This window comes from Musca domestica, unplaced genomic scaffold (genome assembly GCF_030504385.1).
Source record: "Musca domestica strain aabys unplaced genomic scaffold, Musca_domestica.polishedcontigs.V.1.1 4, whole genome shotgun sequence".
Taxonomy (NCBI): domain Eukaryota; kingdom Metazoa; phylum Arthropoda; class Insecta; order Diptera; family Muscidae; genus Musca; species Musca domestica.
The window spans coordinates 8,996,863-9,021,960 of NW_026712328.1; the positions used below are offsets into that span (position 1 = coordinate 8,996,863).

The 25,098-nt window shown below is 34.9% G+C and overlaps 1 protein-coding gene across 4 annotated transcripts in view; it reads right to left on the bottom strand.

Moving 5' to 3' along the window:
* Positions 1–25,098, bottom strand: part of LOC101896953 (hemicentin-1) — a 1,222,160-nt gene that overhangs the window by 272,166 nt on the left and 924,896 nt on the right. The gene's annotated exons all lie outside the window — the stretch shown is intronic.

Genomic DNA, 25,098 nt, shown 5'->3' on the forward strand with positions numbered 1-25,098 from the left:
CGGAAAGTTTCAGGCTGCCTTTTTTCTAATTAAAAAACACGGTTTTTATTATCGAGGCCGACTTTATTGCTTGGCTGCTGATAAGAGTGACTTAAAGTTATTTCACAATTATGAAGCGAGAATACATTGCAACAACAATTCTTATATTTGCATACCAAACACATGGATTTTCCTTGAAAACTGTTTCTTGAAAATGAGCTGTTGCTACCAAAAAGTAATTCTGGTTAATTTAATCTACACGCGCAAGTCTTTCCATGAGTTAACGGAGTCAACTACCGGAAATGTATTTCTTTTTTTTTGGGCTTAATGAACAGACGAATGTTTGCAATGTAGTTTTATTGTAATTGTGTTAGCAGCTATTGCAACTTTTATTGTTGCTAGACCGAAAATTATTTTTTTGAATCATTTTCTAGGCAAATTATATTTTATTGGGTCAACAACTTATTATGTGTAAGCTTATATGAGTTTTCTACCGGAAATGTATTTCTTTTTTTTGGGCTTAATGAACAGACGACTGTTTGCAATGTAGTTTTATTGTAATTGTATTAGCAGCTATTGCAACTTTTATTGTTGCTAGACCGAAAATTATTTTTTTGAATCATTTTCTAGGCAAATTATATTTTATTGGGTCAACTACTTATTATGTGTTAACTTATATGAGTTTTCTTGATGAAAAATATATGAGTTGACTTTATAAAGAGTAAAACTGTTCCTTGGAAGAATTTCTTTGAGCGTATAAATGATGATGGAACATTATGAATTTTCTATGTGTTTATTTTAAGAATTCAAGATAGAATTGTAAGGTAGGTTGAGGTATTGCAGCATATACATCTTCGTGGGCACTTGATTAATAGCAACACGTATGTCTGTCTGTCTGGAAAATCTTGATGAGTACTATAACCTATGGCAGAAAATTTCGTATGTAGGTCCACGTCTTCGTATAGTCACCATTGAACAGTTTTCATTTAAGTGGTCGTTTCCGGATTTTTTTTTTTTTAATTTTTCCATCCCAATGTTCTATCAATCAATCAATTATCAAAATTGGACTTATAGTTGTCATACATATCGAAAGTTTCACGGCTGCCTTCTTTCTAATTAAAAACACGGTTTTTATTATCGAGGCCGACTTTATTGCTTGGCTGCTGATAAGAGTGACTTAAAGTTATTTCACAATTATGAAGTGAGAATACATTGCAACAACAATTCTTATATTTGCATACAACAGTTTTCAAGGAACTGTTACTTGAAAATGAGTTGTTGCTACCAAAAAGTAATTCTGGTTAATTTAATCTACACGCGCAAGTCTTTCAATGAGTTACCGGAGTCAACTACCGGAAATGTATTTCTTTTTTTTTTGGGGGGGGCTTAATGAACAGACGAATGTTTGCAATGTAGTTTTATTGTAATTGTGTTAGCAGCTATTGCAACTTTTTTTGTTGCTAGACCGAAAATTATTTTTTTGAATCATTTTCTAGGCAAATTATATTTTATTGGGTCAACAACTTATTATGTGTTAACTTATATGAGTTTTCTTGATGAAGAATATATGAGTTGACTTTATACAGAGTAAAACTGTTCCTTGGAAGAATTTCTTTGAGCGTATAAATGATGATGGAACATTATGAATTTTCTATGTGTTTATTTTAAGAAATCAAGATTGAATTGTATGGTAGGTTGAGGTATTGCAGCATATACATCTTCGTGGGCACTTGATTCATAGCAACACTTATGTCTGTATGTTTACAATTCAGATAATGACAATGAAGTTATGCCATTGTTGAGGCATTGTGTGTCAGGTTTCTTTACTTTGCGTTGGATCTTCAGCCACAATTGCTGCCTTTAAAGCAGATGACAAATTCCGTCAGCATTTTTGTGTGGTTGTTGTTGATCCCCATATGAAGTTATTGACATTATTATTATTGACAAGTGAGTAACTGAAGGACGGTTAAAGCTCTTTGGCTAATTTAACTTGATTTCTGCTATGGATTAGTTTCATATGAGTGCGATAACAATAAGGATAGATTAGAAGAAAAAGCGAAAATTCTCTAAAAATTCAATGTTTACAAATATGTTAGGTCGAAAAGTGGGGCGCATACCCTGATCGGCATACACTTGTGCGCTCTAGACTAAAGGTTTCTGAAAGAAGATGGACAGCTTACAGTCTGTTATATTTGAAATACAGTTGCCTTAATGAAATTCTTTAACCGTTTTATATCATGTACCACGATCCGATTAAGGTCTGATATCGAGTCGTTCCCTAAGAAGTCGAATCTGATATTTGCAAACGCTGGGCATTGGTCGAGAAAATGTTCCAAAGTTTCGTCATTTTCCATCCTATCACAACCTATCTTCTACAGATGACCTTGTAGGCCCAGATGTCCCGTAAGGACGCATGTTACCTCAATAATCTCCTTCTTACCTAGAAATAAAAGGTTCTTTCTTTTATCTCATTGGGGTCACCCCATAGGATTTTTGCGGTCCCTACGCCCTCGTCGTATTGAATTTAAGTCAGTTGAAATCTCCGCTTGAAGGATCGTACTATGATGGGTATATGGCTATTTAATAAAACAGTCCCGCTTTAACCATAGTACGGAGCCTTCTGTATAACAACTTCCTGTCGGCATTTGTGATAGGAATCCGTCGATCCACGAGTCTCTTGTGCGAATTACTGTTTCACGGGTGACAGCTACAATTTTTCAGGTATCCGGTCCGAAACAAGGTTTCCCATTGATTCTGTTACCTGCAATTTTTTTTGATGGTATGTAACGTGGCCTTTACTTATCCACTCGTCCATCGCACTGAGCCTTATGGCCGCGACGGCCGTTTCATACCGAATCTGAATATTTATTGGGTGCACAAATAGAATTGTCTCTAATGTCCTACTTGATGTTGTCCTCATTGCGCCGCATTTTTACAAACAGAAAATCATTGAAGGATTTGTGTCGAAGTAACTACCATGGATTTATTTGTAGAAGTAAAAAGCATGTTTATATGGAGGTATGTATATGTGCATATTTTCGTCTTTAACTTTAAAGCATTATGTATTATATATTAACATACCCTCGATAGTATGGTGGTATAAAAAAGGACAAATATCGTGAAACAAATGTCGTGGTTTTGTTGATTGCTGGCAAATTCCCGCAAACTCCCAGACCTTATTCAGGGAGCTCTAGTTAAACTTTCAAGATGGGCAGGCTGTAACAAAGTTGGCGTGAACCATGCTAAAACTGAGCTCGTGCTTTGTACACGGAGGCGGAAAATCCCAGATATCGCTACCAATGCTGGATGGCGTTATGCTTAGCCTGACTTCAAACGCCAAGGATCTCAGTACCATCCTAGAACAGAAATTAAACTGGAAGAGGAATATCGAGAAGCGAGCGAAGAGGGTGCAATTAAGACAGAGCAATTAACTCCTGCAAAAACTCCACAAAAAAGAGCTGACTTAAACCATATATAATCAAATGGTTACATGAGTCAGTCGTCCTGCCAATCCTAGTTTGGTGGCACTCTCTAGGGGAAACTACCTTCAGAAAACGCATTGATAAAGTCCAAAGAGTTGCATCGTTACTAATTACAGGCGCTTTTAAGAGTGCACCCCAATCCGCACTAGATACCCTACTCAACTTAAAACCCTAAAATATATTTTTAAAGGAAGAAGCTGCTAGGTGTGCCCTGCAACTCAATGAACTGGGACAATTGCGGAGTCAGTCCTTTGGACACTTCGTCATTCTCAAGTATGTGGAGAGCATGGCTTACGCTGACGATGTAGTTTTGTTGATTGCTAGCAAATTCCCGCAAACTCCCAGACCTTATTCAGGGAGCTCTAGTTAAACATTCAAGATGGGCAGGCTGTAACAAAGTTGGCGTGAACCATGCTAAAACTGAGCTCGTGCTTTTTACACGGAGGCTGAAAATCCCAGATTTCGCTACCAATGCTGGATGGCGTTATGCTTAGCCTGATTTCAAACGCCAAGGATCTCAGTACCATCCTAGAACAGAAATTAAACTGGAAGATGAATATCGAGAAGCGAGCGAAGAGGGTGCAATTAAGACAGAGCAATTAACTCCTGCAAAAACTCCACAAAAAAGAGCTGACTTAAACCATATATAATCAAATGGTTACATGAGTCAGTCGTCCTGCTAATCCTAGTTTGGTGGCACTCTCTAGGGGAAACTACCCTCCGAAAACGCATTGATAAAGTCCAAAGAGTTGCGTCGTTACTTATTACAGGCGCTTTTAAGAGTGCACCCCAATCCGCACTAGATACCCTACTCAACTTAAAACCCTAAATTATATTTTTAAAGGAAGAAGCTGTTAGGTGTGCCCTGCAATTCAATGAACTGGGACAATTGCGGAGTCAGTCCTTTGGACACTTCGTCATTCTCAAGTATGTGGAGAACATAGAAAATCAGGCTATAGCAAGTGATTATATATCACCCAGGCAAAGCTTTGAATTACTTGATATACATATACCTAACAGAGACGTCTGGACCCGCAACATTTTACCGTTTAACGGTATAGCTGTCTATACTGATGGGTCAAAGATGGAGAGTGGAACAGGAGCTGGAGTCTTCTATGAAAACCTAAGTATGAAAAGATTCTTCAAACTAAACAGCGACTGCAGCGTTTTTCAGGGAGAAATCTTTGCCATCAGGAAGGCCTTAGAAAATAATTAATGAGCTGAATGGACCGGTGACTATATATGTCGATAGTAAAGCGGCCCAGAAGGCTCTAAATTCTTTTACAATCAAATCGGTGGCAATTCTGCATAGCAGGAATGCTATGGAAAAGGTTAAGTCGTTTGTCAAACTCTGTCGATTCCCTGGACAATGCAACATATCTGGCAATAAATTGTCTGATGAATTGACCAGACGCGGATCTGAGTCTGTAGATCTAGAGATTGAGATCTCAGTGAAGCTGAAGGCTTTTTCAGGATCAGAAGAAAACCGTTCATTATTTTAAATATTTGTAATTGTGTTTGTGTATTTGTATTATCAATATATATTCTATATCTATTTCAAACAAAATCATTTCCCTTATTAAGGGCCGTACTCTAAATTTCGATTGTTAGTGATTTAAGTAATTTATTGATTTCTAATAAAAGACACACACACAGATTAGCAAACATGAATTAATAAGATACGGATTTCTACAATCGCATGCTCATTGACATGCGTCTACTGTACCGCAAAGGGAAATGTAGATCAAGTGCCACTGGTTCCGCTTGGGGAGATGTAGATAAGAGGCCGTTAAATAAGTTGGGAGCATTAAGAACAAAAACATAAAATATTTAACGAATACTCATAGAACAAATATAATATTACATATGTAGAATAGGGTTTATTATTGTATTTCACGAATTACTTAAGCAAATGGTATGAAATAAGCTGTTATAAATAACACAAAGTGTCCTAACAGGGTTGTTAAACACATAGTTAGTCAAGGTTCGAAATAACGAGTTCTACGAGAAGGAACATTATGGTTTATTTCACCTAAAAGAAATGGAGAATCAATGAAAACGCGTACTAGTTTAATGATAAAACGGCTTTTTTGAAGTGATGGAAGGACAATGGAAGAGGGTCGGAAACGTCCAGTCTATATATTTTGAATCAGCGTAAAATTCTAAGACGATTTAGCCTCGTCCGTCCGTTTGTTGTAATCACGCTAGAATCAAAACGAATAATGATAGGAAGCTAACATTTTGCACAGGTCAGTCTTTTGTCTACAGGCAGATTTTAGTCACATTTTCCAAAGGAATTGTCTAAAAATTCACACAAGATGTTCTTTCTGAGCACTTTACCACCTGGAAGAGAATTGTCTATAAAGGTCCACGATATCGTGTAGCACACATATAACGGTACCCCCGATATTCGGTTTTTTTTTTCATGATTTTAGCGAAGTTATTCAATAGAATTGACTTAAAATCCACAAAAGGGGTTCCTTCTGAGTACATTACCCCTTAGAAGAGAATTGTCTATATAGGTCCACTGTACCCCAAGATATTCGATATTTTCGTGATTTTTGTGACATTATTCACCGGAATGGAGGGTGGACGGTATAAAAAGTTCGGCCCGACCGAACTTAGCTGCTTTTTTACTTGCTCTAATTAAATTTTCTTCACTTCATTTCGTTTGTAACTCTTAAAATATTCATAATAGACCCTAAAAAGTACATATATTCTGGATCAACGTAAAATTCTAAGACGATCTATAGATTCCGTCTGTCTGTTGTAACCACGATATCTTTCGAACGAATTGAGATAGAAGGTTAAAATTTTGCATACACCCATAGTTTACCAGTAGCAGCAGCAGGTTAAGTTCGTAAATAGGCCACGTCAGCCCACGTTTTCATATAGTCCCCATATAACGGTACCTCCCGATATTCGTTTTTTTTTTTCATGATTTTAGCGACATTATTTATCGAAATTATTTAAATTTTCGAATTCAAAGTTCGTAATGGGAACTACAGCCGATGACAAAAATTTTTGTATGCAGGTCCAAGTCTTCGTATAGCCCACATATAACTTTACCTCCCGATATTCGATATTTTGATGATTTCAGCACCATTATTCATCGTCATCGTTTCGAGTTTCGTACTGGAAGATACCATTGAGTACAACAGCCTATGGTATAAATTTTTGTATGCTTTTTATACCCTCCACCATACTATGGAGGGTATATTAATTTTGTCATTCCTTTTGTAACCCCTCGAAATACTCACGTCAGACCCAACAAAGTATATATATTCATGATCAGCGTAAAATTCTAAGACGATTTAGCCATGTCCGTCTGTCTGTCTGTGTGTCTGTCTGTCTGTCCGTCTGTCTGTCTGTCTCTCTGTTGTAATCATGCTATCTTTCGAACAAATTGAGATAGAAGGCTAAAATTTTGCACACATGTATATTTTGCCAGTAGGCAGGTTAAGTTCGTAAATGGGTCATGTAGGTCCAAGTTTTCATATAGCCCCCATATAACGGTACCTCTCGATATTCGGTATTTTGATGATTTTAGCGACATTATTTACCGGAATTGTTTCAAATTTGGCATTTGAAGTTCGTAATGGATACTACAGCCTAAGACAGAAAATTATTTGTGCACGTCCACATCTTCGTATAGCCCCCATATAACGGTACCCCCCGATATTCGGTATTTTGATGATTTTAGCGACATTATTTAACGGAACCGTTCCAAATTTGGTATTTGAAGTTCGTAATAGATACTGCAGCAGAAAACAGAAAATGGACCATGTAGGTCCACGTCTTCGTATAGGCCCCATATACCGTACCCCCCGCTATTCGGTATTTTGCTGATTTTAGCGACATTATTTAACGGGATTGTTTTAAATTTCGCATTTAAAGTTCGTAATGGATACTTCAGCCAATGCCAGAAAATTGTCTGTGCAGGTCCACGTCTTCGTATAGCCCCCATATAACGGTACCCCCTATATTCGGTATTTTGATGATTTTAGCTACATTATAAACAAATTTTTCTTCAAGTTTCGCATTTAAATGTTGTAATAACTTATGACAAAAGTTGCCTATGCAGGTATACATCGTCGTATAGACATTCGGTATTTTTAAGATTTTAACAGAATTTTTAAAGTATTTTTTTTATTTTATTGATTTATTTATTTATTTATTTTATTTTTTTTTGGAAATTGCCAAATTTGTACCAAATGGTGGAGGGTATTAAAAGTTCGGCACGGCCGAACTTACAGCTTTTTTACTTGTTTACCTGTTTAATTGTTACTTTTTATAACTTCCGCCATTCTACAGAGGCTATATTGGCTTTGTCATTCCATGTGTAACTCCTCGAAATATTCATAATACGAGGGCGGTTCGGAAACGTTTTAGCCTATCAATGAAAGAGGATAGTTAGTTATTCAAAAACATTATTGTTTTCAATATAATCTCCTGAAATTTCAATACACTTAGTCCAACGCTTTTCTAGCAATTCTATCCCTTGATCAAAATAGTTTCCCTCAAGGTCTTCAAAATAGTTGTTTACAATTGTAATTGCATCTTCTTTTAAGGTGAAACGCTTGCCAGCAAGGATTTTTTCAGTATAATAATAAGGTGTGTGTTCGAGCAACTCGTACTGAAAAATTATTTTTTGTGTTGAATTTGCACATTTAGTTGATGCAAAAGGTTGCAATAGTACTCTGAATTTGTTTATTTACCTTTTAGAAGATAGTCAATTAATAAAATACCTTTGAAGTCCCAAAAAAAAACCGTTGACATAACCTTACAAGCCGATTGAATTGTTTTTGCCTTCTTTGGGGCACTTCCCCCAACTTCAGTCCATTGCTTGGATTGTTCTTTTGTCTTTGGAGTTTACTGCCTCATCAACAGTTATGAAACGACGCTTAAAATCCATTTTATTTCACTTAAAACGAGAAGAAGAAGTGTTCATTCTTATGCGTTTATGGTCGACTGTTAACAAATACGGCACCCACCTTGCAGGAAGCTCTTTCATCTGTAGTTCTTCATGCAAACATAAATCGGTTCGATTATTTGATATGCCCATCAGCAATTTCACACACTTTTATTCGTCGATAATTTAATACCAAATCATTCATTTTGGCTACAATTTCTGTTGTTGTTGCTGTTTTTGGAGTCCACTATGTGGTTCATATTCAATGCTTGTACGACCACGTTTAAATTCAGCAACCCAATTTTTTACTATTGCATATGAAGGAGCACTTTCACCTAACACATTCACAATATCATTAAGAATTTTTGTCCCGATAAACCTTTTTTATATGACTATTTAATGACAGCACGCATTTCTAATTTTTTGATTGTAAAGTATTGCGGATTCGTCTTTTTTGAACACCTCTTTCTATAGGAAGGAGTAGCAGATCGAAATAAAATTTAATATGTGTTCATAACAGAGATGGAAATTTCCAAAATACTTAACTTTTTTCTGTTTATACCGCGCTTTTTGTGTTAGGCTAAGAAGTTTCCGAACTGACCTCGAAGACCCTACATTGTATATATAAATAAATTCTGGATCAGCCTAAAATTTTAAAACGATCTAGCGATGTCCTTGCTAAGTTTACCAGTAGACTCGTAAAGTTCGTAAATGGACCATGTCGGTCCACGTTTTCGTATAGCCCCCATATAACGGTACCTCCCGACATTCGGTTTTTTGATGATTTCAGCAACAATATTCACCGGAATCGTATCAAATTTCTTATTGGAAAATCTTGATGAGTACTATAACCTATGGCAGAAAATTTCGTATGTAGGTCCTCGTCTTCGTATAGTCACCATGTAACAGTTTTCATTTAAGTGGTCGTTTCCGGATTTTTTTTTAATTTTTCCATCCCAATGTTCTATCAATCAATCAATTATCAAAATTGAACTTATAGTTGTCACGCATATCGAAAGTTTCACGGCTGCCATCTTTCTAATTAAAAATCACGGTTTTTATTATCGAGGCCGACTTTATTGCTTGGCTGCTGATAAGAGTGACTTAAAGTTATTTCACAATTATGAAGTGAGAATACATTGCAACAACAATTCTTATATTTGCATACCAAACACATGGATTTTCCTTGAAAACTGTTTCTTGAAAATGAGTTGTTGCTACCAAAAAGTAATTCTGGTTAATTTAATCTACACGCGCCAGTCTTTCCATGAGTTAACGGAACAACTGCCGGAAATTTATTTCTTTTTTGGGCTTAATGAACAGACGAATGTTTGCAATGTAGTTTTATTGTAATTGTGTTAGCAGCTATTGCAACTTTTATTGTTGCTAGACCGAAAATTATTTTTTTGAATCATTTTCTAGGCAAATTATATTTCATTGGGTCAACAACTTATTATGTGTTAGCTTATATGAGTTTTCTACCGGAAATGTATTTCTTTTTTTTTTGGCTTAATAAACAGACGAATGTTTGCAATGTAGTTTTATTGTAATTTTGTTAGCAGCTATTGCAACTTTTATTGTTGCTAGACCGAAAATTATTTTTTTGAATCATTTTCTAGGTAAATTATATTTTATTGGGTCAACTACTTATTATGTGTTAACTTATATGAGTTTTCTACCGGAAATGTATTTCTTTTTTTTGGGCTTAATGAACAGACGAATGTTTGCAATGTAGTTTTATTGTAATTGTGTTAGCAGCTATTGCAACTTTTATTGTTGCTAGACCGAAAATTATTTTTGTGAATCATTTTCTAGGCAAATTATATTTTATTGGGTCAACTACTTATGCTCGTACTTTTTACATGCAAAAACTCCGCAGAGAAGAGCTGGGGACTTTAACCTCATATAATCAAATGGTTACATGAGTCAGTCGTCCTGCCAATCCTAGTTTGGTGGCACTCTGTAGGGGAAACTACCTTCAGAAAACGCATTGATAAAGTCCAACGAGTTGCATCGTTACTAATTACAGTCGCTTTTAAGAGTGCACCCCAATCCGCACTAGATACCCTACTCAACTTAAAACCCTAAAGTATATTTTTAAAGGAAGAAGCTGCTAGGTGTGCCCTGCAACTCAATGAACTGGGACAATTGCGGAGTCAGTCTTTTGGGTACTTCGTCATTCTCAAGTATGTGAAAAACATAGAAAATCAGGCTATAGCCAGTGAATATATATTACCTAGGCAAAGCTTTGAATTACTTGATATCCATATACCTAATAGAGACGTCTGGACCCGCAACATTTTACCGTTTAACGGTATAGCTGTCTATACTGATGGGTCAAAGATGGAGAGTGGAACAGGAGCTGGAGACTTTTGTGAAAGCCTCAGTATCGAAAGATCCTTCAAACTAAGCGACGACTGGAGCGTTTTTCAGTCAGATATCTTTGCTATCAGGAAGGCCTTAGAAAATAATCAATGAGCTGGATGGACAATCAAATCGGAGGCAATACTGCATTGCAGCAATGCTCTGGAAAAGGATAAGTCGTTTGTCAAACTCTGTCGACTCCCTGGACAATGCAACATATCTGGCAATTAATTGGCTGATGAATTGGCCAGACGCGGATCTGAGTCTGTAGATCTAGAGATTGAGAGCTCAGTTAAGCTCAGAAGTTCGTAATAGATACTGCAGCAGAAAACAGAAAATGGACCATGTAGGTCCACGTCTTCGTATAGGCCCCATATACCGTACCCCCCGCTATTCGGTATTTTGCTGATTTTAGCGACATTATTTAACGGGATTGTTTTAAATTTCGCATTTAAAGTTCGTAATGGATACTTCAGCCAATGCCAGAAAATTGTCTGTGCAGGTCCACGTCTTCGTATAGCCCCCATATAACGGTACCCCCTATATTCGGTATTTTGATGATTTTAGCTACATTATAAACAAATTTTTCTTCAAGTTTCGCATTTAAATGTTGTAATAACTTATGACAAAAGTTGCCTATGCAGGTATACATCGTCGTATAGACATTCGGTATTTTTAAGATTTTAACAGAATTTTTAAAGTATTTTTTTTATTTTATTGATTTATTTATTTATTTATTTTATTTTATTTTTTTTTTTTGGAAATTGCCAAATTTGTACCAAATGGTGGAGTGTATTAAAAATTCGGCACGGCCGAACTTACAGCTTTTTTACTTGTTTACCTGTTTAATTGTTACTTTTTTATAACTTCCGCCATTCTACAGAGGCTATATTGGCTTTGTCATTCCATGTGTAACTCCTCGAAATATTCATAATACGAGGGCGGTTCGGAAACGTTTTAGCCTATCAATGAAAGAGGATAGTTAGCTATTCAAAAACATTATTGTTTTCAATATAATCTCCTGAAATTTCAATACACTTAGTCCAACGCTTTTCTAGCAATTCTCTCCCATGATTAAAATAGTTTCCCTCAAGGTCTTCAAAATAGTTGTTTACAATTGTAATTGCATCTTCTTTTAAGGTGAAACGCTTGCCAGCAAGGATTTTTTCAGTATAATAATAAGGTGTGTGTTCGAGCAACTCGTACTGAAAAATTATTTTTTGTGTTGAATTTGCACATTTAGTTGATGCAAAAGGTTGCAATAGTACTCTGAATTTGTTTATTTACCTTTTAGAAGATAGTCAATTAATAAAATACCTTTGAAGTCCCAAAAAAAAAACCGTTGACATAACCTTACAAGCCGATTGAATTGTTTTTGCCTTCTTTGGGGCACTTCCCCCAACTTCAGTCCATTGCTTGGATTGTTCTTTTGTCTTTGGAGTTTACTGCCTCATCAACAGTTATGAAACGACGCTTAAAATCCATTTTATTTCACTTAAAACGAGAAGAAGAAGTGTTCATTCTTATGCGTTTATGGTCGACTGTTAACAAATACGGCACCCACCTTGCAGGAAGCTCTTTCATCTGTAGTTCTTCATGCAAACTTAAATCGGTTCGATTATTTGATATGCCCATCAGCAATTTCACACACTTTTATTCGTCGATAATTTAATACCAAATCATTCATTTTGGCTACAATTTCTGTTGTTGTTGCTGTTTTTGGAGTCCACTATGTGGTTCATATTCAATGCTTGTACGACCACGTTTAAATTCAGCAACCCAATTTTTTACTGTTGCACATGAAGGAGCACTTTCACCTAACACATTCACAATATCATTAAGAATTTTTGTCCCGATAAACCTTTTTATATGACTATTTAATGACAGCACGCATTTCTAATTTTTTGATTGTAAAGTATTGCGGATTCGTCTTTTTTGAACACCTCTTTCTATAGGAAGGAGTAGCAGATCGAAATAAAATTTAATATGTGTTCATAACAGAGATGGAAATTTCCAAAATACTTAACTTTTTTCTGTTTATACCGCGCTTTTTGTGTTAGGCTAAGAAGTTTCCGAACTGACCTCGAAGACCCTACATTGTATATATAAATAAATTCTGGATCAGCCTAAAATTTTAAAACGATCTAGCGATGTCCTTGCTAAGTTTACCAGTAGACTCGTAAAGTTCGTAAATGGACCATGTCGGTCCACGTTTTCGTATAGCCCCCATATAACGGTACCTCCCGACATTCGGTTTTTTGATGATTTCAGCAACAATATTCACCGGAATCGTATCAAATTTCTTATTGGAAAATCTTGATGAGTACTATAACCTATGGCAGAAAATTTCGTATGTAGGTCCTCGTCTTCGTATAGTCACCATGTGACAGTTTTCATTTAAGTGGTCGTTTCCGGATTTTTTTTTTTAATTTTTCCATCCCAATGTTCTATCAATCAATCAATTATCAAAATTGAACTTATAGTTGTCACGCATATGGAAAGTTTCACGGCTGCCATCTTTCTAATTAAAAATCACGGTTTTTATTATCGAGGCCGACTTTATTGCTTGGCTGCTGATAAGAGTGACTTAAAGTTATTTCACAATTATGAAGTGAGAATACATTGCAACAACAATTCTTATATTTACATACCAGAATTACCACATGGATTTTCCTTGAAAACTGTTTCTTGAAAATGAGTTGTTGCTACCAAAAAGTAATTCTGGTTAATTTAATCTACACGCGCCAGTCTTTCCATGAGTTAACGGAACAACTGCCGGAAATTTATTTCTTTTTTGGGCTTAATGAACAGACGAATGTTTGCAATGTAGTTTTATTGTAATTGTGTTAGCAGCTATTGCAACTTTTATTGTTGCTAGACCGAAAATTATTTTTTTGAATCATTTTCTAGGCAAATTATATTTCATTGGGTCAACAACTTATTATGTGTTAGCTTATATGAGTTTTCTACCGGAAATGTATTTCTTTTTTTTTGGGCTTAATAAACAGACGAATGTTTGCAATGTAGTTTTATTGTAATTGTGTTAGCAGCTATTGCAACTTTTATTGTTGCTAGACCGAAAATTATTTTTTTGAATCATTTTCTAGGCAAATTATATTTTATTGGGTCAACTACTTATTATGTGTTAACTTATATGAGTTTTCTACCGGAAATGTATTTCTTTTTTTTTGGGCTTAATGAACAGACGAATGTTTGCAATGTAGTTTTATTGTAATTGTGTTAGCAGCTATTGCAACTTTTATTGTTGCTAGACCGAAAATTATTTTTGTGAATCATTTTCTAGGCAAATTATATTTTATTGGGTCAACTACTTATGCTCGTACTTTTTACATGCAAAAACTCCGCAGAGAAGAGCTGGGGACTTTAACCTCATATAATCAAATGGTTACATGAGTCAGTCGTCCTGCCAATCCTAGTTTGGTGGCACTCTGTAGGGGAAACTACCTTCAGAAAACGCATTGATAAAGTCCAACGAGTTGCATCGTTACTAATTACAGGCGCTTTTAAGAGTGCACCCCAATCCGCACTAGATACCCTACTCAACTTAAAACCCTAAAGTATATTTTTAAAGGAAGAAGCTGCTAGGTGTGCCCTGCAACTCAATGAACTGGGACAATTGCGGAGTCAGTCTTTTGGATACTTCGTCATTCTCAAGTATGTGAAAAACATAGAAAATCAGGCTATAGCCAGTGAATATATATTACCTAGGCAAAGCTTTGAATTACTTGATATCCATATACCTAACAGAGACGTCTGGACCCGCAATATTTTACCGTTTAACGGTATAGCTGTCTATACTGATGGGTCAAAGATGGAGAGTGGAACAGGAGCTGGAGACTTTTGTGAAAGCCTCAGTATCGAAAGATCCTTCAAACTAAGCGACGACTGGAGCGTTTTTCAGTCAGATATCTTTGCTATCAGGAAGGCCTTAGAAAATAATCAATGAGCTGGATGGACAATCAAATCGGAGGCAATACTGCATTGCAGCAATGCTCTGGAAAAGGATAAGTCGTTTGTCAAACTCTGTCGACTCCCTGGACAATGCAACATATCTGGCAATTAATTGGCTGATGAATTGGCCAGACGCGGATCTGAGTCTGTAGATCTAGAGATTGAGAGCTCAGTGAAGCTGCAGGCTTTGTCAGGGTGAGAAGAAAACTGAGAGGGTGGAGCATTTAATCTGCCACTGCCCATATCTTATTGGAGTTAGACAGAGGCTACTGGGTAAGCAAATTCTGCCCGACTTTTCCTCCCTCTCCGAAACCGAGCAAGCTGTCATTCTTGAGTTAGTTGGATACAAACCTACTAACTTTTCTATTCCTCTTCATCTTTCTTCAAATTCCCACTTCTTCACTATTCGTTTCCTTCCGGTTCATTATTTTAAATAATATTGGGATATTGTGTGAGTGGTTATTTACCAACCACGCAATCTTTAACCTACTCTATTTTCATTGCTGTCTTACCGACAAATTTATCAAATTGTAAGCAATTTGTAATTCTGTTTGTGTATTTGTATTATCAATGTATATTCCATATCTACTTCAAACAAAATCATTTCCCATATTAAGGACCGTACTCTACTTTTCGGTTGTTAGTGATTTAAGTAATTTATTGATTTCTAATATAAGGGTCGGACAATTCGAACAATTATAATTGAAGTGAAAAGAATTGCTAGTAGAAAACTAATTTCGCTAGAAGAGCATCCCATGTGTTTCATCCACTCCTATTAATTGTGGTTCAATTATTATGGTGAAACATATCACATAGGCGGCCCGTCTCTTATTTAGCCTTCGCGTATTTGTTTTCTGATATTAATTTTACAATTGCCTTGATATTACCTTCATCCTCTCCTGCACGTTATGAAGCCCTCGATTTCCAGAAAAAGTCGACATACATTCTCGATCAGCGTAAAATTCAAAGACGATTTAGCGATGTCCGTCTATCTGGCTGTGTGTTTGTCCGTTGTAATCACCCTAACTTTGAAACTAACTAAGATAAAAGCTGAACCATTGCATAAATTAATATATAGTCCGTAGGCATGTTTAAAATTTTTTATGGGCCATGTCGCTTCACGTTTTCGCAGTTACCAATATAAAAGTACCTGCTGCTTTTTATGATTCATATCAAATTTTCTAACAGAATGGTTTAAAATTCTGTACTTGAAGCTTGTAATGGGTTCTACATCCTATGGGGAAGCATTGTCTACAAAGCTCCACGTTTCTTAGAGCCCCTGTATAACCATACCTCCCGATATTTCGTATTTTAAAAATGTTAACACTATTTTTAAACGAAATTGCGTACATTTTGTGGCATAGCTCATAACATTGTCAATTTACTTAAAGTTTTTAACGTGTTCTACCTCTTATGGCAGAACATTGACTCTTTCTTATATCCCAAATAAAACTGTTACCCCCATGGTGTAAGCTAAATTTTTAAACGGGATGCTGTCTGTCTTCCGTGACAGAGGAATGTTGGTATAGACTAATTATTTTTTTTATCGCTCATAAGGCAGTACCTTCGAATATTTGCAATTTTTGGCGAAGAAACTACTTCTGCAAATTTAGCAGCGAATTTCAAAAGCCAGATACATATGGAGAAGGACGACAGTTCCTTTTAGCAAAAATCAAAAGCCAGAAACCACCTGGAGAGGGAAGAAAGTTCCTGCTGAGTAGAATGCTAAATTATGAAATAGTATGAAGATCAGGGACACATAACGAAAGGGATCGCAAATATGTGCCAATCGTATAAGAACACTCCCACAAAAATATCCATTTTAGGCGCTGGTACTTCAAAGGAATTTTTAAGTTGACGATTCCATATGCTGGTCTGACAGTTTAGGAACGCCAATTGAGATACAGAAATAGCTTTAAATGTTACTATTGGAAGCAGAATTTACACTACGAAAATGGTGTGCTAACCACTTGAAACTTCTGCATGGAAGTAGATCTCAATTTTGACAAGTCATCACCCAAGGTTTTGTATTCAACATGGATTCCACAAGCATACCGGTTTTGTTTGAGGAGTGATGTGAATAAATATACCATCACCAAGCGGAAAGTCATATCTGGTTTGGCAAGATTGTTCGACCCATTATGAATTGCAGGTTCCATGGAATCAGCGGCGAAGATCTTAATTCAGCAGCTGTGGAAGAACAAAATTGGCAGGGACGAGAAACAGCTAGCATTAAAGGTTATCGTTCCAAGAAAGTCTGAAAGTATTAAAAGATTTCAAATTACCTAGGCGCATGTTCAATGGAGAGAAACCAACAAAAATTTAGATACATACATTAGTTGATGCCTCAGAAAAGGATGGACAATGCTACCAGATCTAAGGCATATAGTGCGACTCCTTTCGATAAAGTATATCGATTTGCGGCGATTAGTGCTTTGTGCCACTGAATTGGGAGCAAGTCAAGAAAATTTAATTTAAGTACCGAAACAGTTGGAAGCTAGTACACTGAACATATTTCCCAAGGCCAGCAGACGAGGAGCTCTAAACTCAGTAGGGAAACTCGCACACACGATACGAATATGCGGAGCAAATGACTGTGACAATTGAGAAGGCAAATGAAGACAAAAAATACCTGTTGGAGATGATAAGGAATCAGAAAAAGATATTGCAAAGGCAACACAATAAATTATTTTCCTCACTACGCAGATCATGCTACTTTCATCAAAATCGAAATAGAAGATAATATTATCGATGTTTTAACGGATACTCATCATGATCGTATAAGTCCATTGCTCATTACCCCACATCAATTGTAATCGCGTAAGTTCAAACCATCAACACTTATGTTCCGCCATCACGTGCTCTACCTAACGTGACGGATTTCTTCAAATTAATAGTTATGAAACACCATATCATTTTTGAGATTCGCCTTCCATTAGTGGATTTTCAGCAGTATGATTTATTCAACATTCTGCTATCCGTTCGATTTATTCAATATCATTGAAATCAACTCTATTGGCATCCAACGTCCGTGGGGAGGAGAAGAAATGCACAGATGCATACATAACATATTGGCGTTTTCATTTGCGATAACCAGCAAGGGACTTCCTATTGAATAAATTGTAAAAAGGTTGTGACTTGGAGTCACCAAACTTGGAAACAAATGGTACACCTCGACAGTCAGTGTCATCATCATACGTCATTGACCAGACAGTTTCTTGAATGTTCTCCATTCAACGTGGTGAAGTAAGTTCAAACGAACATAATTTTTAGATATATATTTTTTAGTTTGGTTGAGTTCTATGTCAGCATATAATTGACCTAAATAATTTAATTGCTTATTTTAAGCAGGAAATAACATAAATAAAGAAATACCTCGATTGGTTAAACATTGCATGGGTTATTGGTTAAACATTGCATGGGTTATTTTAATTTACAAATAATTTATACTTTACATGTAATTCTAGTTTTAGTGATATCCAAAATGTGTAAATAGCAAACAAAAATAAATATTCTTCGTAGATTGCAAGAAATGTTGAGCCTATAAAAGTTACACATTTCAAGTGTTGTGTACATATACTCTCATTTACATTAATAAGCAATGGTTCAAACATGCTGACGGAATTTCTGATCTGCTTTAAAAACAGCGATTGTGGCGATACATACAAATGCCTGAATAATGGTCATTGCTTAAGTATAACTTCATTGCTAATATCTTAATTGTAAACATACATTATTGTTGCTATAAATCAAGTGAACATGCGCCGACATTGTCGCCTTGATAATGTAAAAATCCCTTTTAATCATTCTGGATGAAAATATATAATCATTCATATATGCATGTTCCAGAAATATTGCCGCCTTTCTTTGACGTAATGTAAACGTAGATGGTGTAAGAAACATAAAGAAATTCCTTATAATTCATAATGTCGTTTTTTATAAAACTTAGAATTTTCCAACAACTATAAGCCAATGATACCGTCAAGTTCAGGAAAAAACATATTTACAGAAATGTATTTTGATATCATTTTGATGTTCTCCTATTCTTACACCAAGCAAACGCACAAAAACAAAAGAAGACAAACAAAAACAACACAACGTTGTATATGAAATTACATGCAAAGGCAATGAGAAAGAGAAATGCGGGAAAGTTTATGTGGGCACAACAAAAAGAATGCTTAGTGTAAGAATAGGAGAACATCAAAATGATATCAATAAAGGATTAGCAAAAACAGCACTGTCACAACACACAACGGAGAGTGGCCACACAGCTCATCTAACAAATGTCAAAATTTTAGATACGGAAAAGAAGGAGAACAAAAGATATACATTGAAAAGCCTACGAATACAGCAAAGGATTGCCAGATCAATAAATACCAAAGAAGACAAAGATAATACTAAACTACAGTATTCTATTGCGATTATTTAGAAACGGTTCTGTGATTTAGCTTAAGTTTAACTGTGATTCTTATTTTATTGATTATTTATTTTTACTTTATATTAATTAAATGTTGTTGAGTCCCGTTTTATTAATATTAATAAGAAATAAATAATGCATAATTATTGATGTAAGTTAAATTTAAAGTGCAATATGTCACAAAACAAAATTCTAATAATGAAATATGTTTCTCATTTATAAACAGAATTCAATAAAAATCGCTCTTGAAAAAGTTGGAAACAAGCCAACGAAACGTTGAGCAAAATATGAAATAAATTCGTTTATTTTCATTTGATTAACTTGACCATAAAAACCCAATAAACCCATATTGAAAAACATATTTATTTAAATGACTTCAAGATCAAGTTCAAGATGCAAAAACACATACTTTCATACATAATTTAACGCTCCAGCAAAACTTCCAATAAACTGCATTGAATATTGAGTAATATTAAATATAGATCGAATGTTCCCTTTTTTTTAAATTAATGTAAACATAGGCAGTATAAGAAACATAAAACCTCAACAATATTGTTTGCTTCTACAAATTAAACTGATGGTCATTCCTCCTACATGAAACCCTCCTAATGGTGATGGCATTTATATGAAGAAATTAGCTTAAAATAGCCAAAAACTCTAAGTTATCCTTCAGTTCCACACTATTTAATAATAATAATATGGAAGTCAATACAATATCTATATGAATTCACGTTGGGATCACATCTGGATCAATGAACGAATTAGAAAATTTTCAAAAAAAAAATAAAATCCATTGAAAATTCTATTAAAATATTTAAAACACCTAATATCGGAAGGTGTCGATATATGGGTTCTATACGATATTGTGGACCTATATAGACAAATCTATGCCTGGGGGTAAAGTACCCATAAGGAACTCCTTGTTTGAATTTTCAGACCATTCCATTAGAAAATGTGGCTAAAATCATCAAAATGCCGAATATCGGGGGTTACCGTTGTATGGGGCCTATACGATATCTTCGACCTATATAGATAATTCTCTTCCGAGGTATAAAGTACCCACAAGGAACTCCTTGTGTGAATTTTCAGACCATTCCATTTGAAAATGTGGCTAAAATCATCAAAATACCGAATATCGGGGGGTACAGTTATATGGGGGCTATACGATACGTGGATCTGTATAGATAATGATAATTTCGATGAGTTACAAACGGAATGACGAACTTAATATACCCTCTACACTGTGTATGGTGGAGGGTATAAAAAGAAACGATTTCCGTCTTTATTGGTTGTTCCCCGAAAACGAAGTTGTTGGTGTCTATGGAACGTGAGAGTTTACCTGGTCTTTTTTTTTTTGTTTAATATTTTGGGTTTTATAATTGTTTTATTTATTACTCTTCCCGTTTTTATAGTTATTTCTGATACCGTTTTGTTGTTTCAAGTAGTTAAGTTTAATCCCTTTAATGTTGTTTTTATTATAAGCAACGTTTATTTAACGCATCTAAATATAACGCCTCTAAATATTTGTCGTATATCCGTTAATGATTAACATAAAATTTTAATTCGATTTAGCGATTTCCGTCTGTCACGATAAAGCCCACATAATTTGACCCGAAGATTTGATATTGACACAATAGTTAGCATTGTGTCTAGGATGGTTGATATTGAAAATGACATATATCGTTTCCCATATAACGATACCTCCCGATATTCGATATTTTGATGTATAATAATAATTGATATTTATTGTTCGTTATGTGTTGTAGCTCCTGTGGTGGAACATCTTATGTATAGGTCCCCGTTTTCTTATAGCCCCCATTTAACGGTATCTCTCTATATTCGGTGTTTTCATTGTTTTTGGAACATTTTCCAACGAATTTGTCTAAAAATTGATATTTGTATTTCGTATGTGGTTCCAGTTTTGTATAGCATACTTTGGTGCCTTTTAACTCCATGATTAGAGGAATTGATATCATATAATAAACAATATATATAATTTTGTTGCTCTACGTCAAATAATGTGGGCTGTATCATGATTTCAACAGACAGAATTGTATTAAGTCAATTAATCAGCTGTTGAAAGATAAAAAATAAATAATAAATAAAATTGTTTAAAATACTGAATTTTGTGTTCGTAAAAGATACTACCTTCGTCATTTTTTCAATAATAGCAACGTTAATTTATTCAGTTTTGAAATTAAATATATAAATTTACCAAATTTTTTAAACATGTCAAAGCTCTGCCGAAATTACGACAGCCATTATCCTATAGTTGGCAGTTGCTTCATACTCATTTTTAAGGTGGACGAGATTTCGTTTTTAAATGGTTCTGTTTGTTAAAAATTCTTATATTTGTTAATTCAATTTTTCTAAAAGTAATTATTTAATTTTTTTTTTAAATTTTTGCTTATTGATAATGTCGAAAATGCATGCTTAAAAGGCCCTATTGAAAAAATCCACCATACATAGTATGGAGGGTATATTAAGTTTGTCATTCAGTTAGTAACTCATCGAAATAATCATTTTATACCCAACAAACTATATATATACTTTATCAGGGTAAAATTCTTAGACGATTTAGCACTGACCGTTCGTCTGTCCGTCTGTTGTAATCACGCTACAGTCAAGACGAATTAAGATAGGAAGCTAAAATTTTGCACAGATCTATCTCTTGTCTGGCAGTTCAAGTTCGAAGATGGGCTATATCGGTCCACGATTTCGTATAGCCCCCATATAATGTTACCCGCCGATATTCAGAATTTTAGTAATTTTAGCCACGTTTTTCAATGGAATTGTCTGAAATTCCACACAAGAGGTCCCTTGTGACCACCTTATCCCTTGAAAGAGAATTATAGGTCTACGATATCGTATATACCTCATATAACGGTACCCCCGATATTCGGTATTTTGATGATTTTAGCCACATTTTTCAATGGAATTGTCTGAAGTTCCACACAAGGAGTTTATTGTTAGTACTATAGAATTATCTATATAGGTGTACGATATTGTATGGCCCCCATATAATGGTAAACCCCGATAATCGGTATTTTGCTGATTGTAGCCACATTTTTCAACGGAATTGTCTGAAATTCTACACAAAGAATTTTTTGTGAACACTTTATCCCCTGAAAGGGTCTATATAGGTCCACAATATGGTATATATATTCCATACAATGGTACCCCCCGATATTCGGTAATTTGATGAATTTAGCCATATTTTGCAATGGTATTGTCTGAAAATCCACACATGGAGTTTTTGTGAGTACTTTATTCCCTGGAAGATAATTATCTATATAGGTCCACGATATCCTATAGCCCCCATATAACAGTTCCCTACAATATTCGGCATTTTGATGATTTTAGCCACATTTTTCAACGGAATTGTCTGAAATTCTACACGAGGATTTTTTCGTGAGTGCTTTACCCCCAGACATAGATTTGTCTATATAGTTCCATAATATCGTATGTATGTTAGGTATTTTGAAGATTTAACAGAATTTTTAATGATTTTTTTTTTGGAAAATTTTCTAATTCATTCCAAATGGTGGAGGGTTATCAAAGTTCGGGCCGGCCGAACTTACTGCTTGTTTTTTACTTGTTTATTTTGACGTTTCCATTAATTGTTTCTTAAGAATATACCTTATTTCTTCCTCGCTAAAGGTCCTTTACAGACAAAAATGTTAATTTTAAAACAATAATTAATCTTTTCTTAGCCAAAAGATGATATTATATTCAAAGCTATTATCATTTTCTTTCCTATTCTTATTAATTTTCTTATAAATTTCTTTTTACACCTATTTATAATTTTTTTTATTTATTTGAGTTTATATATAAAAACCGAACTTAGCCTAGATATTACGGTGCCTCAAGGTATTGATTTTTTATATGATTTTAACCACATTTTCAAAGGAAGTGTTTTAAATTATACATATTGTCGATGTTATCAATAGACACCAACCAATTGTCTACAGAGGCTATCGTTTTCCTAAAACTGTACCTTCTGATATTCGATTTGCTTATGAGCTTAAACACGTTTTCTAATTGATTTAAAGAAATCATATCAGGGACATCGCAGGTTATAAAGATCGCAAATATTTTGGTAAATGAGCAAAAAGGGTGTGGTATAGCAATATAATTCCGTATTTTGATCACATTTTCTTACAGAATTGCTGAAAGTTCTTTACTTAAAGTTTTTAACGGGTTCTCCCTCCTATGGCAGAATATTGTCTATATAGATCCACTTTTTCTATAGCCACCATATAACTGTTCCCCGCATGGTGTAAGCCACATTTTCAAACGGGATTCTGTCTCTCTCCCCGTCTGCCTTTTGTGACAGAAGACTGCTGGAATAGGCTCATTATTTCTGTTATCGCTCATAAAGCGGAACCTTGGAAGATTTTGTATTTTTGGCAATTTTAGCCACAGTGTTTGGTTTTTCAAGAGACCTTAAATCAATATCGCCACCGAAAATAGAAATGGACCCAACATTCTATCCCGATCCTCATATATCAAGAAAGATTATTTAGCATAAAATTGTTCAAATTTTTAAATTGTTAAAGTACATATATTAGTGTTTCTAAAAATCAAGTGCAAGTGCACCCGCATTGTTACCTTAAAAATCTAATATTCCCAACTTTAAGGCATTCTGGATCAAAAAATTTGAATATTGACACATGTATGCTCTAGAAATAGTATCGCCTTTATTTGGTCAAATGGTTCCTTCCTTTAAAATAATGCAAACATAGGCAGTGTAAGAAAAATCGACAAACTCCTTTTAATTCATAATTTTATTTTTTCTCAGCGTTAGAATTTTCAAACAACCATTAACATGTTGCTTTCAAGTTCAATTTTAAGACTAAAATATACATACGTACATGCTGCTTTTAAGTTCACTATTCAATAACCTAGATTGAATATTGGGTAATATTGAATGTAGATCGAATGTTCTCTTACTGTCAATTAACGTAAATAGGCAGCATAAGCAACTTAATACTTAACTATGATCTTTGCTTCTATAAATTAAACCAGTGGTATTTGCTTCGACATAAAGCCGTCGATGCTCTCTTATTTGTAAAGATTGATTGTAATCAGATTTTCACCTTTCTCTCTGTATTCTCCTAATCGTTATTGCACTCATATGAAATTCATAATTAAGATGGGTGTTCAAAAAACATAATTTTTGCACATATATTTTGTACTTTTTTGATTATTTATAGTTTTGTTCTGTGTCAACATATAACTGGCCTGAATAATTTTGTTGTTTAGTTTTAGCAGGCCAATAGCCTAAATAAAGAAACACCTCGATTGGTTTCACAATTCATGATTTATTGGCTGAAGTAATTTATTGCTTACTTTATATATAATGCTATCTTCGTAGATTACAAGAAATTGTAAGCGTATCAAGATAACACAATTCATTTACTTTACTTTATATTCATAAATATTTTAGGTTAACCCGATGTGATCCTGACAAGGACCAAGTTCAAGAAATTCATTGATAAATTTTCTCCCATCAGTGTTAATGAATTTGAAACACTTGTTATTGAAAGGAAGAAACTACTTCTGCAAATTTAGCAGCGAATTTCAAAAGAAGAAGGACGACAGTTCCTTGTAGCAAAAATCAAAAGCCAGAAACGGCTTTTTGTACGGGAACAAATGCAAATCAATGTTGTAAAGTGGACCGAGCCATGCGCAACTGCTGAGAACGGCGTTTTTGGGATGTTCTTGGGGACCTCTCAACACTGGCTCGTACGGCAGCGATATTCTCGGCCGATCGCCTTGGTCGACTTTTATATGGCCTCTTCGGATTAGAAAGAGCCTTACCAGTCGAAAATTTTTCGTATAAATGCTTAATGGTGTTCTTAGAAGGCGCACTTCTCACATTTTTTAATGTTTTAAAAGCACGTTGAGTTTTCACAATTGACTTCTTGTAACGTGGCGTGTATTGGTTCATGGTAAAAATCTGTTTGGAC